The 14,339-nt window shown below is 42.7% G+C and overlaps 1 non-coding gene across 1 annotated transcript; it reads left to right on the plus strand.

Annotated features, from left to right (window-relative positions):
• The first annotated feature begins 751 nt into the window (after nucleotides 1-751).
• Nucleotides 752-828, plus strand: trnaa-ugc (transfer RNA alanine (anticodon UGC)). Its single transcript has one exon. It is a non-coding gene; the product is annotated as a tRNA-Ala (tRNA).
• The last annotated feature ends 13,511 nt before the right edge of the window (nucleotides 829-14,339 follow it).

Here is a 14,339-nt window from a genome sequence, read left to right on the forward strand (position 1 = left end):
TGGCCAGGTGCCTGTATTAGGCTTATATTTCAAATTATTTATTTTTAGGTCAAATGATGTCTCACAAATATTTCTCACCTTTATTTATCATGAGTGTTCATGTTGATTAATATTTTGGCTATGCTGGCCTATTGTAAATTATAAAATAAATGTCTGATCAATACATACAATTCTGAACATATTGTCATTTATAATGCTAATGCAGAGGCACCAATTAATTGTCCAGTACACTTATTTTTTGATCTTTTCATCTACATTCCCTTATGTCTAAGGTGACTCAAGCTCTACTAATTATTGTGTAGAAGTGTACATGTATTGCTGGTTTTGTCTGATATCCAACAGTCCATGATCAGCTCTGTTGACCATGAGAACATTTTGCTGAGAAAATGTGTTGAGGCACGCTATTTAGGCTCGGAATGACATGTGGCCCATTGTTTACCTTGTTACCTGGCAAGGATGTTTCAAAGAGCTGTCAGTCGAGGAAATCTCATGAATATAAACTTCCCTTCCTGATAGTTAGAGATGAGACAAAAGGTACAATATATTCAATTCTGAGCATTTTAATATTGTACAAATATTATGGGTGATGTTTTGGTAATTCAAAGGCAATCTTTACTTGGGAAATAGGATGACTGTGCGGAACCTTTAAGCCTTACCAAAAGGTCTCCACTGCCTGCTGTAATCCTGGGAAATGTTCGCTCACACCGTCACAAGCAGGACGAGTTGCAAGCAAATGTGAAATATGATGCTAGGTCCCGTGTGGCTCAGTTGGTAGAGCATGGCGCTTGCAACGCCAGGGTTGTGGGTTCAATTCCCACGGGGGGACCAGGATGAATATGTATGAACTTTCCAATTTGTAAGTCGCTCTGGATAAGAGCGTCTGCTAAATGACTTAAATGTAACTGCCTGGTTGAATTTAGGAACGCGACTATTCTTGTTTTCACAGAGATACCTGTTTTGATAGCGGAGTGGGTGACAACGGCCTTTCCATTGATGGATTTGGCACACCAGTCCATTTGGATAGAGACAAGTTGAGGACTGGAAAAGAACGAGGCGGTGGGGTCTGTATTTACAGTACTGGTGCAACACAGTATTAGTGCCAGACAAAATCTGTGAAGCTGATTTTATCTGCCTCTTTTATCTGCTATGTGAATTCCCCCAACTACTCTATGTTGTTGTTTATATCCACCCATGCACCAATGTTGATGAAGCCACAGAGCTCTTAGCAAACATCCTGTATAAACTTGATACCATATCGCCAGATTCTTCCAAGTTAGTCTTTGGGGATTTTAACAATTGTACCATGGATAAAGCACTAAAATGCTACCAAATATGTGACCTGTGCCAATCACCACAATAGGATTCTGGACTTATGCTATGTCTAAGCCTATAGGTATAAAAACAAGATTGAGCAGAAGTTTGAGCAGGAGAACTACAGGGCAGCCTTGCAGGGTATTAAAAACATGGCCACTGTAAACACACAGTCAGAAAGGAGGCGTGTGAGTGTGTCCTCTATGCCCAATGAGCTGAACAAGCTCTACACTGGATTCGAGAGGCCCGACCTCAGTCCTGACGCGGTACAGCTCAAGCAGAGTTTCACGCCATGTGCCACGTTCACCCCTCAACCAATTGATGTGAGGAAACTGCTCAAATCCACACCAAAGCCCTGGGACCAAATGGTGAGGAGGTGGACATTGTGGACCAGTATAAATGTCTTGGTACCATCTTTGATAACACCCTGAAGTTTGAGCAAAATACAGATGCCATCATCAAGAAAGCCATGAACTGAACTCATTCAGTGTCCACAAATCAATATTGCAAACCTTTTACAGTTCCTTCATCGAGAATGTTCTATGTTTCTCCTTCGTATGCTGGTTCACATCCCTCTCTGTCAAGAACAGGAACCGCCTCCAAGCCATTGTGAACACCTGCTCTAAGATCACCGGGGTGCCACTCAGAATCCTGTCCTCATTCTTTGAGCAGCAGGCCAGGAAAGAAGGTCTATGACATTCTGGGGGACAGTACTAATGTCCTCAACCCACAGTTCCAACTGCTCCCCCTTGGACACCACCTGCGCTGTCTCAAGTGCCCCACAAATAGGTGCAGGGCCTCGTTTGTGCCCCATGTCATCCGTCTGGTTAACAGGATCATTAAGGAAAAGGTAGGGATTATTCTACAGATAGTTTAGCCCTGCCATTAATTAAGAATTGTGGTTACCATGGTCTTTAAGTTTCTTAAATTGCACCATGTACTTTTAACTGATGCCTTAGCACTGTCTGTGTGTGTTTATCCTGTCTGAAGCACCCTGTCAGCCCTGAAGTAATTGCCCCTCTGGGATTATAAAGTTGTATTGTAATACATAAGAATGCTGTTATAATCTACTAGGTTTAGTTTACAATGTACTTAGCGGTAATTGTGTTCACACATTGTCAGGGTCCTGATCTTATTATATCATGAAGAACATCTCCTCCCCATGGAGAGACAATAACACAAAGATGTTCTGAACATGAGTAGTCTCACTACTCAAAAGTGATGACTTGAGTGTTCACATATTTTACATTTATTAAAGAGCTGCATGAGAGTTTTATTTGAGACCTTAGTAGAATAAGACTACTGTCATTTTATAATTGAATTTATGAATATGTGACCTTTATAAGAAGTTGACAATGCCGTGTCATGTAATACTATCAGCCTTCAAATGCCACTATCCCTGTTTGACAATAGACACATATTTTAAAGAAACTATATATTGACTTGCTCTGTATGACAAGACCAGATGAGTGGTTCAATTACATACATTTGCAATGCAAACAACAGCATGGCAGTGCATCTGAATGAATTCATGCATTCATTATTGTAGCTATATAGATGGCAATTATGTTATCTATGAGTAGCAATTTCAAAACAAGCACACAATTAATAGGATGTGTGAGGATTGTAAATCAGTGTATGCTAAATAATGAGCTAATAACAACCATTAACTAACAATAACATGATACTGAATATGTGTAACGGGGTGAGTGACTGGTTGCAGGGAAGTCAGGCGCAGGAGAGCAGAGATGGGTGATAACAGGAGCACTTTAATATACACCCTGGCCCAAAGGCACAGGCGAGGCAGCACAAAGCACAACCACGGTAACATGAACCGGATTAAACAAAACAAACAACCCTAGGTTTGAAACAAACCTAGCGCAAGCCAGCCTGTAGCGTAACACCCTACACAAAGAACAATTCCACAGACAGACATGGGGGAAACAGAGGGTAATATACATTTAGTCTGATGAGGGAATGTAAACCAGGTGTGCGGGAAAATGAGACAAAACAAATGGAAAATGAAAGGTGGAGCGGCGATGGGTAGAAGATCGGTGATGTCGACCGCAGAACGCCGCCCGAACAAGGAGAGGGACCGACTTCGGCGGAAGTCGTGACAATATGACTCAATGTACAGTACAGTGTGGTCATGTGTTTATGTTCTTATGTGTACTTATGTTGACAACAGAAAGTACATACTGTATCTGTCATCTTTCATGGTTCTGTGCCCTGGCCATGGTGCCAAAGAACACTTACAAAGAAATTGAACTGAACTTACCTATACTATTGATGTTTGTTTACAAAACTGGACTATTAGTACAAACATGCTGGTGCCAATTTGGAATTTGGTGTGCTAATTGGACAGGAAGAATGTGATTAAAAACATCATCTTTATCAAAAAGACCTGGGTCCAATACAGAAACATCATTGCGCTTTGGAGCGCAATGGCCTGGATTTCTTCACAAATGTACACTGAGTAAACCAAACATTGGGATCACCTTACCCTACCCTCGGAACAGCCTCAATTCATTGGGGCATGAACACTACAAGGAGTCAATAGCGTTCCACATGGATGCTGGCCCATGTTGACTGCAATACTTCCCCACAGTTGTGTTAAGTTTGCTGGTGGTGGACCATTCTTGATGTACACAGGAAACTGTTGAGCATGAAAAACCCAGCAGCGTTGCAGTTCTTGACACAATCCGTTGCACCTGGCACCTACTACCATTCCCTATTCAAAAGCAATTAAATCTCAACCAAAAATCTAAGTTAAAGGATAGCACTCAATCTAATCTATTCAAACTTTGATGCACTTTAAATAAAGTTTGATTTGATTTAGTCCTATTCTTTAACTTTGATTTTTGGTTGATAGAGACGTGAATCCAACATATTAATTATTAACTTGAAGATTACATTTGAATGTATGCATTGTCTATTTTTAGTTGAACCATGGGTTGAATTGAATAAGTAACTTTTGATGACTTTGCAAATGCAGTATAGGCCTAAATAGTATCATTGATGATATACAGTATGACTTATAAAGTATCGTTACGTTTCATTTGCTCTGCTAAACCTACGCTTTGGAAAGATATCATCAGCGACAGTGAATATATTTAGTTTTTTAGAGATCTCTCAATAGTCATTCTCACAACAGCACATCGATAGTAGTCAGTGACAAATCAAAGCTGGGCATGGTTAAAACCCTGGATGGAAGACCAAATTAATAGCTGTAGATACAGTAGATCAACTCTCCAGTAGGAGGTGCTGCCCAGCCCATTGTTTTTTTTCCTGATAATGGATACAATGTTGAAGATCGGATTTTTTCAAAAGTACAAATTCAACATATACAAAGTTTGTCTGTGTTAAATTCATTACAATGATACTATCATCCTGTGGTCGAAATTCTATCCTCGACACAACAGTTTACATGGACTTTTTACAAATTCAATGAATTTTCCACGTAGATTCCACATCACTATACATTGACAAATTATGTTGAAACAACGTTGATTCAAGCAGTTTGTGCCCAGTGAGTACTGTATATGGATGACGCGTACGTGGCTCACGTCCAGATCCAATCAAGTCCAATGTCTATGAAAAGCCAATTGAATTGTCTTCCTGTCTTGTAAGAATTAGCATTTGAATGAATAAACATCACACAGCAAACAATGTTGTATTTATTGAATGAATCTGAAAGTGTCTTCGTGTTGTGTTTCCCTAGAAAGTCATGGTTGCTGGATTTAATGAGCGGGGTGCTCAGTATTGAAGAGGCAACCCCTTTATCACATTGGCATTTATAGAGACCATTTGTTTCAAATAATGAACTTATCTGTGACAGGCTCTCAGAAGACAATTTTGTGAAACATATCCGTGTGGTTCGGCCATGCTTTCTTGTACCATAATAAAACCAGTAAGTTAGAGACATCCTTCCAGACCACTGTGCGATCAAAGAGCAGTCAATAGCAGGCCTCAGTGTTTCACCGCATTGCAGTAGCAACAGTGTAAGTAAAAACATGACCAGTGATTTAAAGAAACGAATATAGACTCAAGGCTGCCTCACCCATACTGCAATGAATCCTTACTTATTCAATCCACCTCTCCAGGCTCTACTCCTCAAAATGTTCTTGTTTACTCATCCCTTGCCTTTTGAATGCAATAATTTAGGAATAATGAAAGAAATGGCACACTCGTGTTATTTATTTGAGCTGTGACTGAAGTACTCGGGGTCATATTTAGTCTCTCTGTGGTCAGCTGAGCAGCACAATGGAGCAGACAGAAGACAGAATGGATATAATGACCAGCCTTAGGTAGGAAGAAAAGAGAGGGCGACGAGGGGAGGAGAGAGAAAGAGAGAGAGAGAGAGAGAGAGAGAGAGAGAGAGAGAGAGAGAGATGGCAGAGGGCCATTACAGGGATTTAACCTCTCAGACAGAAGCGCACATCTAAGGATAAAGAAGTCAAGAAAAGCAGATGAAATTCTCCCATTTGAGGAATTCCCAGAACATCCTAGTGCAATATCAAGGTCCAAATTGACCGATACTGGACCACCTCATTTTGTACAGACAGGAATGGTGTAGGGCCTCTGCTGCTCCCATTACTGCTCTCAGGGCATAATGGACACATATGCCTACTGTTTCTACAAATGACATCATTTGTTACTCCTCTGTGTGAGACAATGGACTGAATGGCTCCTTCCGCTACACCTGTCAACACAATCACTAACTACCACCCGGTACCCTGCACCTTAAAGACTGCTGCTCTATTCAGTAGCCATATGTACATAGTCATTGAACACTGGTCACTTTACATATACTGTTTTACCCACTTGATATGTATATACTGTATTATAGTCATGGCTCATCCTATATAACTACTGTTATACACACCTTTTCTATTCACTTACTGTGTCACGGTTTTTGAAAGATGAGGACCAAGGTGCAGCGTGGTGAGCGTACATTTTCTTTTAATTAAGAATGACGCAGACAAAAACAATAAACACTACCAAAAACAAACCGTGAAGCTCAAAGGCTATGTGCCCTAAACAAAACAACTTCCCACAAAGACAGGTGGAAAAAAGGGCTACCTAAGTATGGTTCTCAATCAGAGACAACGATAGACAGCTGCCTCTGATTGAGAACCACACCCGGGCAAACACAAAGAAATACACAACATAGAACATAGAATACTCACCCCAACTCACGCCCTGACCAAACCAAAATAGAGACATAAAAAGGATCTCTAAGGTCAGGGCGTGACATACTGTCCATACTGTCCATACACACGAGGTCTTCATGGATCCATCTGTACCCGAATACTCGAACGGGTCCGGATCAAGAATTTGAAATAATGTCACAGGTCTGGGTCGGATCTGATATCATTCAAACGGTTCTTGGGTATTTGTCATTTTAACTTGTTTGTCCAGAAGGGTCCGTACAGATCCGAACGCTACTGCTGCATTAGAGAGAGAGAGAGAGAGAGAGAGAGAGAGAGAGAGAGAGAGAGAGAGAGAGAGAGAGAGAGAGAGAGAGAGAGAGAGAGAGAGAGAGAGAGAGAGAGAGAGAGAGAGAGAGAGAGAGAGAGAGAGAGAGAGAGAGAGAGAGAGAGAGAGAGAGAGAGAGAGAGAGAGAGAGAGAGAGAGAGAGAGAGAGAGAGAGAGAGAGAGAGAGAGAGAGAGAGAGAGAGAGAGAGAGAGAGAGAGAGAGAGAGAGAGAGAGAGAGAGAGAGAGAGAGAGAGAGAGAGAGAGAGAGAGAGAGAGAGAGAGAGAGAGAGAGAGAGAGAGAGAGAGAGAGAGAGAGAGAGAGAGAGAGAGAGAGAGAGAGAGAGAGAGAGAGAGAGAGAGAGAGAGAGAGAGAGAGAGAGAGAGAGAGAGAGAGAGAGAGAGAGAGAGAGAGAGAGAGAGAGAGAGAGAGAGAGAGAGAGAGAGAGAGAGAGAGAGAGAGAGAGAGAGAGAGAGAGAGAGAGAGAGAGAGAGAAATTGTATAATTTATGCTGCTGCTGCTTTTGCTTTTCACAAGAGTGGAGTGTGGCGAGTATAGCTTGTTGTTGTTGGCCAATCATAAGTCATCAAAGTGGCAATAGGCTACAGTCATAGAGCCTCCGTGTGTGGTAAAAGTTAGGAGATATCTAATCAATGGAAGATGACATTAAAATGACGGAATTAAAAGGAGAAGGATAGGCTACAAACACCAAGAGCCAACAGGTAGGCTGCTACTAAAGGTAGGCTGCTACTCTATTCTGAATGGAGTTGTTGTACTGCAGCCTCAGTTAACTTAGCTAGCTTGATTAGCTTCTCCCGGCTTGATGCAGTCAAGGCAGGTACTATCTAATTATATCTGATGATAAATAACCTAGCTATGGCAACTAATAGTCTGCTATAGTGCGAGTCGGCTTGGTTGGTTGCTGTCTCTCGTCTCTCCCTCCTCCTCCATGCTCCCCCCCTCCCTTTCACTCGCTCACAGTATGGCCCCTACCCTGCCCGCTAGAGCGGCACCTCGGCCTCTCTCTCCCTCTTCTCAATAATTATCTCCGGCTAATAAAGTAACTTAAAAAATTTCTTTTCTGCTGCTTCCATCACTCGGATCAGACCGGGTCTAGAGACGAACAGGTCTATACGGAACAGGTCCAGTTGCAAACCACAAGGAAAATCAAAACTACATGCATGCAAACATGGATAACAAGTTGAATGCATGTTGTGGCTTAAAGCATTCACTTGAATTACATACAGTAGCAAGAAAAAGTATGTGAACCCTTTGGAAATACCTGGATTTCTGCATAAACTGGTCATAAAATCTGATCGTCATCTAGGTCACAACAATAGACAAACACAGTCTGCTTAAACTAACAACACACAAGCAATTATATGTCTTTCTTGAACACACTGTGTAAACATTCGCAGTGCATGGTGAAAAAAGTATGTGAACCCTTGGATTTAATAACTTGTTGACCCTCCTTTGGCAGCAATAGCTTCAACCAAACATTTTCTGTAGTTGCGGATCAGACCTGCACAACTGTCAGGAGGAATTTTGCACCATTCCTCTTTACAAAACTGTTTCAGTTCAGCAATATTCTTGGGATGTCTGGTGTGAACCGCTCTCTTGAGGTCATGCACAGCATCTCAATCGGGTTGAGGTCAGGACTCTGATTGGGCCACTCCAGAATGCATATTTTCTTCTGTTGAAGCCATTCTGTCGTTGATTTACTTCTGTGTTTTGGGTCGTTGTCCTGTTGCATCACCCAACTTCTGTTGAGCTTCAATTGGCGGACAGATAGCCTAAGTCTCCTGCAAAATGTATTGATAAACTTGGGAATTAATTTTTACGTCGATGATAGCAAGCTGCCCAGGCGCTGAGGCAGCAAAGCAGCCCCAAACCATCATGCTCCCTTCACCATACTTTACAGTTGTGCTGTGCCTTATTTTCTCCACACATAGTGTTGTGTGTTCCTTCCAAACATCTGTCCACAGAATATTTTGCCAGTAGCGCTGACGTGCACTTTTGCAAACTTCAGACGTGTAGCAATGGTTTTTTTTGGACAGCAGTGGCTTCTTCCGTGGTGTCCTCCCATGCACACCATTCTTCTTTAGTGTTTTACGTATCATAGACTCGTCAACAGAGATGTAAGCATGTTCCAAATAAAATAAAATAAAATTATATTTGTCACATACACATGGTTAGCAGATGTTAATTCGAGTGTAGCGAAATGCTTGTGCTTCTAGTTCCGACCATGCAGTAAAATCTAACAAGATCTAACCTAACAATTTCACAACAACTACCTTATACACACAAGTGTAAAGGAATGAATAAGAATATGTACATAAAAATATATGAATGAGTGATGGCCGAACGGCATAGGCAAGATGCAGTAGATGGTATATAGTACAGTATATACATATGAGATGAGTAATGTAGGGTATGTAAACATTATATAAAGTGGCATTGTTTAAAGTGGCTAGTGATACATTTATTACATAAATTTTTCCATTATTAAAGTGGCTAGAGTTGAGTCAGTATGTTGGCAGCAGCCCCTCAATGTTATTGATGGCTGTTTAACAGTCTGATGGCCTTGAGATAGAAGCTGTTTTCAGTCTCTCGATCCCCACTTTGATGCACCTGTACTGACCTCGCCTTCTGGATGATAGCGGGGTGAACAGGCAGTGGCTCGGGTGGTTGTTGTCCTTGATGATCTTTTTAGCCTTCCTGTGACATCGGTTGGTGTAGGTGTCCTGGAGGGCAGGTAGTTTGCCCCCGGTGATGCGTTTTGCAGACCTCACTACCCTCTGGAGAGCCTTGCGGTTGTGGGCGCAGCAGTTGCCGTACCAGGCGGTGATACAGCCCGACAGGATGCTCTCGATTGTGCATCTGTAAAAGTTTGAGTATTTTTGGTGACAAGCCGAATTCCTTCAGCCTCCTGAAGTTGAAGAGGCGCTGCTGCGCCTTCTTCACCACGCTGTCTGTGTGGGTGGACCATTTCAGTATGTCCGTGATGTGTACGCCGAGGAACTTAAAACTTCCCACTTTCTCCACTACTGTCCCATCGATGTGGATAGGGGGTTGCTCCCTCTGCTGTTTCCTGAAGTCCACGGTCATCTCCTTTGTTTTGTTGACATTGAGTGTGAGGTTATTTTCCTGACACCACACTCCGAGGGCCCTCACCTCCTCCCTGTAGGCCGTCTCGTCGTTGTTGGTAATCAAGCCTACCACTGTAGTGTCGTCTGCAAACTTGATGATTGAGTTGGAGGCGTGCATGGCCACGCAGTCATGGGTGAACAGGGAGTACAGGAGAGGGCTGAGAACGCACCCTTGTGGGGCCCCAGTGTTGAGGATCAGCGGGGTGGAGATGTTGTTACCTACCCTCACCACCTGGGGGCGGCCCGCCAGGAAGTCCAGGACACAGTTGCACAGGACGGGGTCGAGACCCAGGGTCTCGAGCTTAATGACGAGTTTGGAGGGTACTATGGTCTTAAATGCTGAGCTGTAGTCGATGAACAGCATTCTTACATAGGTATTCCTCTTGTCCAGATGGGATAGGGCAGTGTGCAGTGTGATTGCGATTGCGTCGTCTGTGGACCTATTGGGGCGGTAAGCAAATTGGAGTGGGTCTAGGGTGTCAAGTAGGGTGGAGGTGATATGGTCCTTGACTAGTCTCACAAAGCACTTTATGATGACAGAGTGCTACGGGGCGGTAGTCATTTAGCTCAGTTACTTTAGCTTTCTTGGGAACAGGAACAATGGTGGCCTTCTTGAAGCATGTGGGAACAGCAGACTGGTCTGTGCATGCTCTGAGAACGCGGCTGGGGATGCTGTCTGGGCCTGCAGCCTTGCCAGGGTTAACACGTTTAAATGTTTTACTCACGTTGGCTGCAGTGAAGGAGAGCCCGCAGGTTTTGATAGCGGGCCATGTCAGTGGCACTGTAATGTCCTCAAAGCGAGCAAAGAAGTTGTTTAGTTTGTCTGGGAGCAAGACATCGTGGTCCGCGATGGGGCTGGTTTTTCTTTTGTAGTCCGTGATTGACTGTAGACTCTGCCACATACCTCTCGTGTCTGAGCCGTTGAATTGCGACTCTACTTTGTCTCTATACTGACACTTAGCTTGTTTGATTGCCTTGCGGAAGGATTAGCTACACTGTTTGTATTCGGTCATGTTTCCGGTCACCTTGCCCTGATTAAAAGCAATGGTTCGCGCTTTCAGTTTTGCGTGAATGCTGCCATCAATCCACAGTTACTGGTTGGGGAATGTTTTAATAGACGCTGTGGGTACAACATCACCCATGCACTTGCTAATAAACTCGCTCACCTAATCAGCGTTTTCATCAATGTTGTTGTTCGACGCTATGCGGAACATATCCCAGTCCACGTGATCGAAGCAATCTTGAAGCGTGGAATCCGATTGGTCGGACCAGCGTTGAACAGATCTGAGCACGGGTGCTTCCTGTTTTAGTTTCTGTCTATAGGTAGGGAACAACAAAATGGAGTCGTGGCCAGCTTTTCCGAAAGATGGGCAGGGGAGAGCTTTATATGCACCGCGGTAGTTAGAATAACAATGATCCAGGGTTTAGCCAGCCCGGGTCGCGCAATCGATATGCTGATAAAATTTAGGGAGCCTTGTTTTCAGATTAGCCTTGTTAAAATCCCCAGCTACAATAAATGCAGCCTCAGGGTATGTGGTTTCCAATTTACATAGAGTCAAATGAAGTTCTTTCAAGGCCGTCGATGTGTCTGCTTGGGGGAGAATATAAACAACTGTGATTATGATCGAAGAGAATTCTCTTGGTAGATAATGCGGTTGGCATTTGATTGTAAGGAATTCTAGGTCAGGTGAACAAAAGGACTTGAGTTCCTGTATGTTGTTATGATCACACCACGTCTTGTTAATCATAAGGCATACACTCTCTCTTCTTCTTACCAGAGAGATGCTTGTTTCTGTTGGCGCGATGCATGAAGAAACCAGGTGGCTGTACCGACTCAGATCGCGTGTCTCGAGTGAGCCATGTTCCCGCGAAACAAAGAACGTTACAGTCTCTGATGTCTCTCTGAAAGGCAACCCTTGCTCGGATTTTGTCTACCTTTGTTGTCAAGAGACTGGACATTGGCGAGTAGTATGCTCGCGAGCGGTGCGCGATGTGTCAGTCTACGGAGCCTGACCAGAAGACCGCTCCGTCTGCCCCTTCTGCGGCGCTGTTGTTTTGGATCGCCGGCTGGGATCCGATCCATTGTCCTGGGTGGTGGACCAAACAGAGGATCTGCTTCGGGAAAGTCGTATTCCTGGTCGTAATGTTGGTGAGTTGATGTTGCTCTTATATCCAATAGTTCATCCCGACTGTATGTAATAAAACCTAAGATTTCCTGGGGTAACAATGTAAGAAATAACACATAAATAAACAAAATACTGCATAGTTTCCTAGGAACGCGAAGCGAGGCGGCCATCTCTGTCGGCGCCGGAAATGGCTTCCAGAGATTTCTGTAAGTCTTTAGCTGACACTCTAGGATTCATTCTTCTTAACTTCACTGAGCATTCTGCGCTGTGCTCTTGCAGTCATCCTTGCAGGACGGCCACTCCTAGGGAGAGCAGCAACAGTGCTGAACTTTCTCCATTTATAGACAATTTGTCTTACCATGGACTGATGTACAAGGCTTTTAGAGATACTTTTGTAACCCTTTCCAGCTTTATGCAAGTCAACAAGTCTTAATCTTATGTCTTCTGAAATGTCTTTTGTTCGAGGCATGGTTCACATCAGGCAATGCTTCTTGTGAATAGCAAACTCAAATTTTGTGAGTGTTTTTTATAAGGCAAGGCAGCTCTAACCAACATCTCCAATCTCGTCTCATAGATTGGACTCCAGGTTAACTGACTCCTGACTCTAATTAGCTTTTGAAGAAGTCATTAGCCTAGGGGTTCACATACTTTTTCCAACCTACACTGTGAATGTTTAAATTATATATTCAATATAGACAAGAAAAATACAATAATATGTGTGTTATTAGTTTAAGCACACTATGTTTGTCTATTGTTGTGACTTAGATGAGATTAAATTTGTTGACCAATTTATGCAGAAATCCAGGTAATTCCAAAGGGTTCACATACTTTTTCTTGCCACTGTATATGGATTGCAGACAATCCCCTTTAGCAGTGCACAGTATAATAATCACTGACACAGTGAGAGGATAAAGCTTATGTAATGCTCAATGCTATCAATATCAAATTGACTTTCGGGCTTTCAACTGAAATCAAATCAAACTTTCGGGCTTTCAACTTACTCTTGAAAGTTGTAATACTAGAATAAAACTAGGGTAGTGGGTAGTGCATCAGCAGTTTTCTTCTTGTCATTGTCATTGGAGACCTTAGAGAGCTATTTAGAACTTGTCAGAAATGTCTAGTTGATCAACTAGCCCATGTAAGCTAGGTTTTTTGGCCCATTGATTTTGTTGGTGTGGAATGTTCCTCAATGATGAAAGGGGGGAATGAGTGAAAAGTTTGGGAAACACCAACTTACATTATGCCCTGCTCTAACAGGCATCATTCACCAGCTACCCACTTATTTTACCCACCAAATACCAGACATCAAATACCATAATCTGAAATGCATTACTGTCACTCATACCAGATAGCATCTTCTTTGAAACATTGTAATAAACCCAATACTTCTATCCTTGCTCCATTCCAACATGTTAACCACAAACACTTTGTGACTGGAGTTGCCAAATCGTAATTGAACCCAGGTTATAGGTTCGATTCAACCACTAAAGCTGATAACATTAACCCTTTGAGCTAAAGCCAAGGCATTAGCACTGGGACTAACAGTTTTATTCAGGTATCAGGCATGTTGATGTCGCCACCGCAGTGAACATCACTTTTGTAAATTAGCTCTACAACATGATGATACTAGTAACAATGAGAGAGGTTTGATACCAACATGTGCTTGCCTCAAGTAAATCAATATCTGATATACCCTCATGGATTCTGGGATGTAGCAGAATAGCCATCGGCTCTCCATCTCCCTGTTATACATGTATCACCTGAAGTAGATATACAGCATGAGGCAGAGTGCAGCAATAACTCTGCAAGTCTCTGGGGAGGCATTGTCTTAGTCAGGCCAGGCCTTATTCCTGGCAGGGAAAAGGGAAACATATGCCAGGTTTGGCACACTCCTCTTTGGATTGATCCTCCATACCTGCGGCCATATTGCTCAGACAGAGATGGATTGTACTTACTGGAACATGCCACAATCTGGAAGAATAGTGGACAATCATTCCCACTATGCTATTTTATTTCCTTAGACCTCCTATTTTCTAAAGTGTACATCAGTGACAGGAGGTGATATTAGATTTCATTGCCCAAGAGAACATTGTGAAAATGTACTCAAAAACGCCGCCTTGTAATCTTGAAACCTTGCAAACTTGTTAAAATACATAGTATTTCTTCAAGGTTTAGGTTTAGGGTTGACAGTAAAATGTTGCAGTCTTGATAACAATGTGATGACATACTATGTAATAAAAGAGGTGTTAACATGTGTAAACACGCTAACATGAATC

The sequence above is a fragment of the Salvelinus alpinus genome, chromosome 3 (genome assembly GCF_045679555.1).
Source record: "Salvelinus alpinus chromosome 3, SLU_Salpinus.1, whole genome shotgun sequence".
NCBI classification, from domain to species: Eukaryota; Metazoa; Chordata; class Actinopteri; order Salmoniformes; family Salmonidae; genus Salvelinus; species Salvelinus alpinus.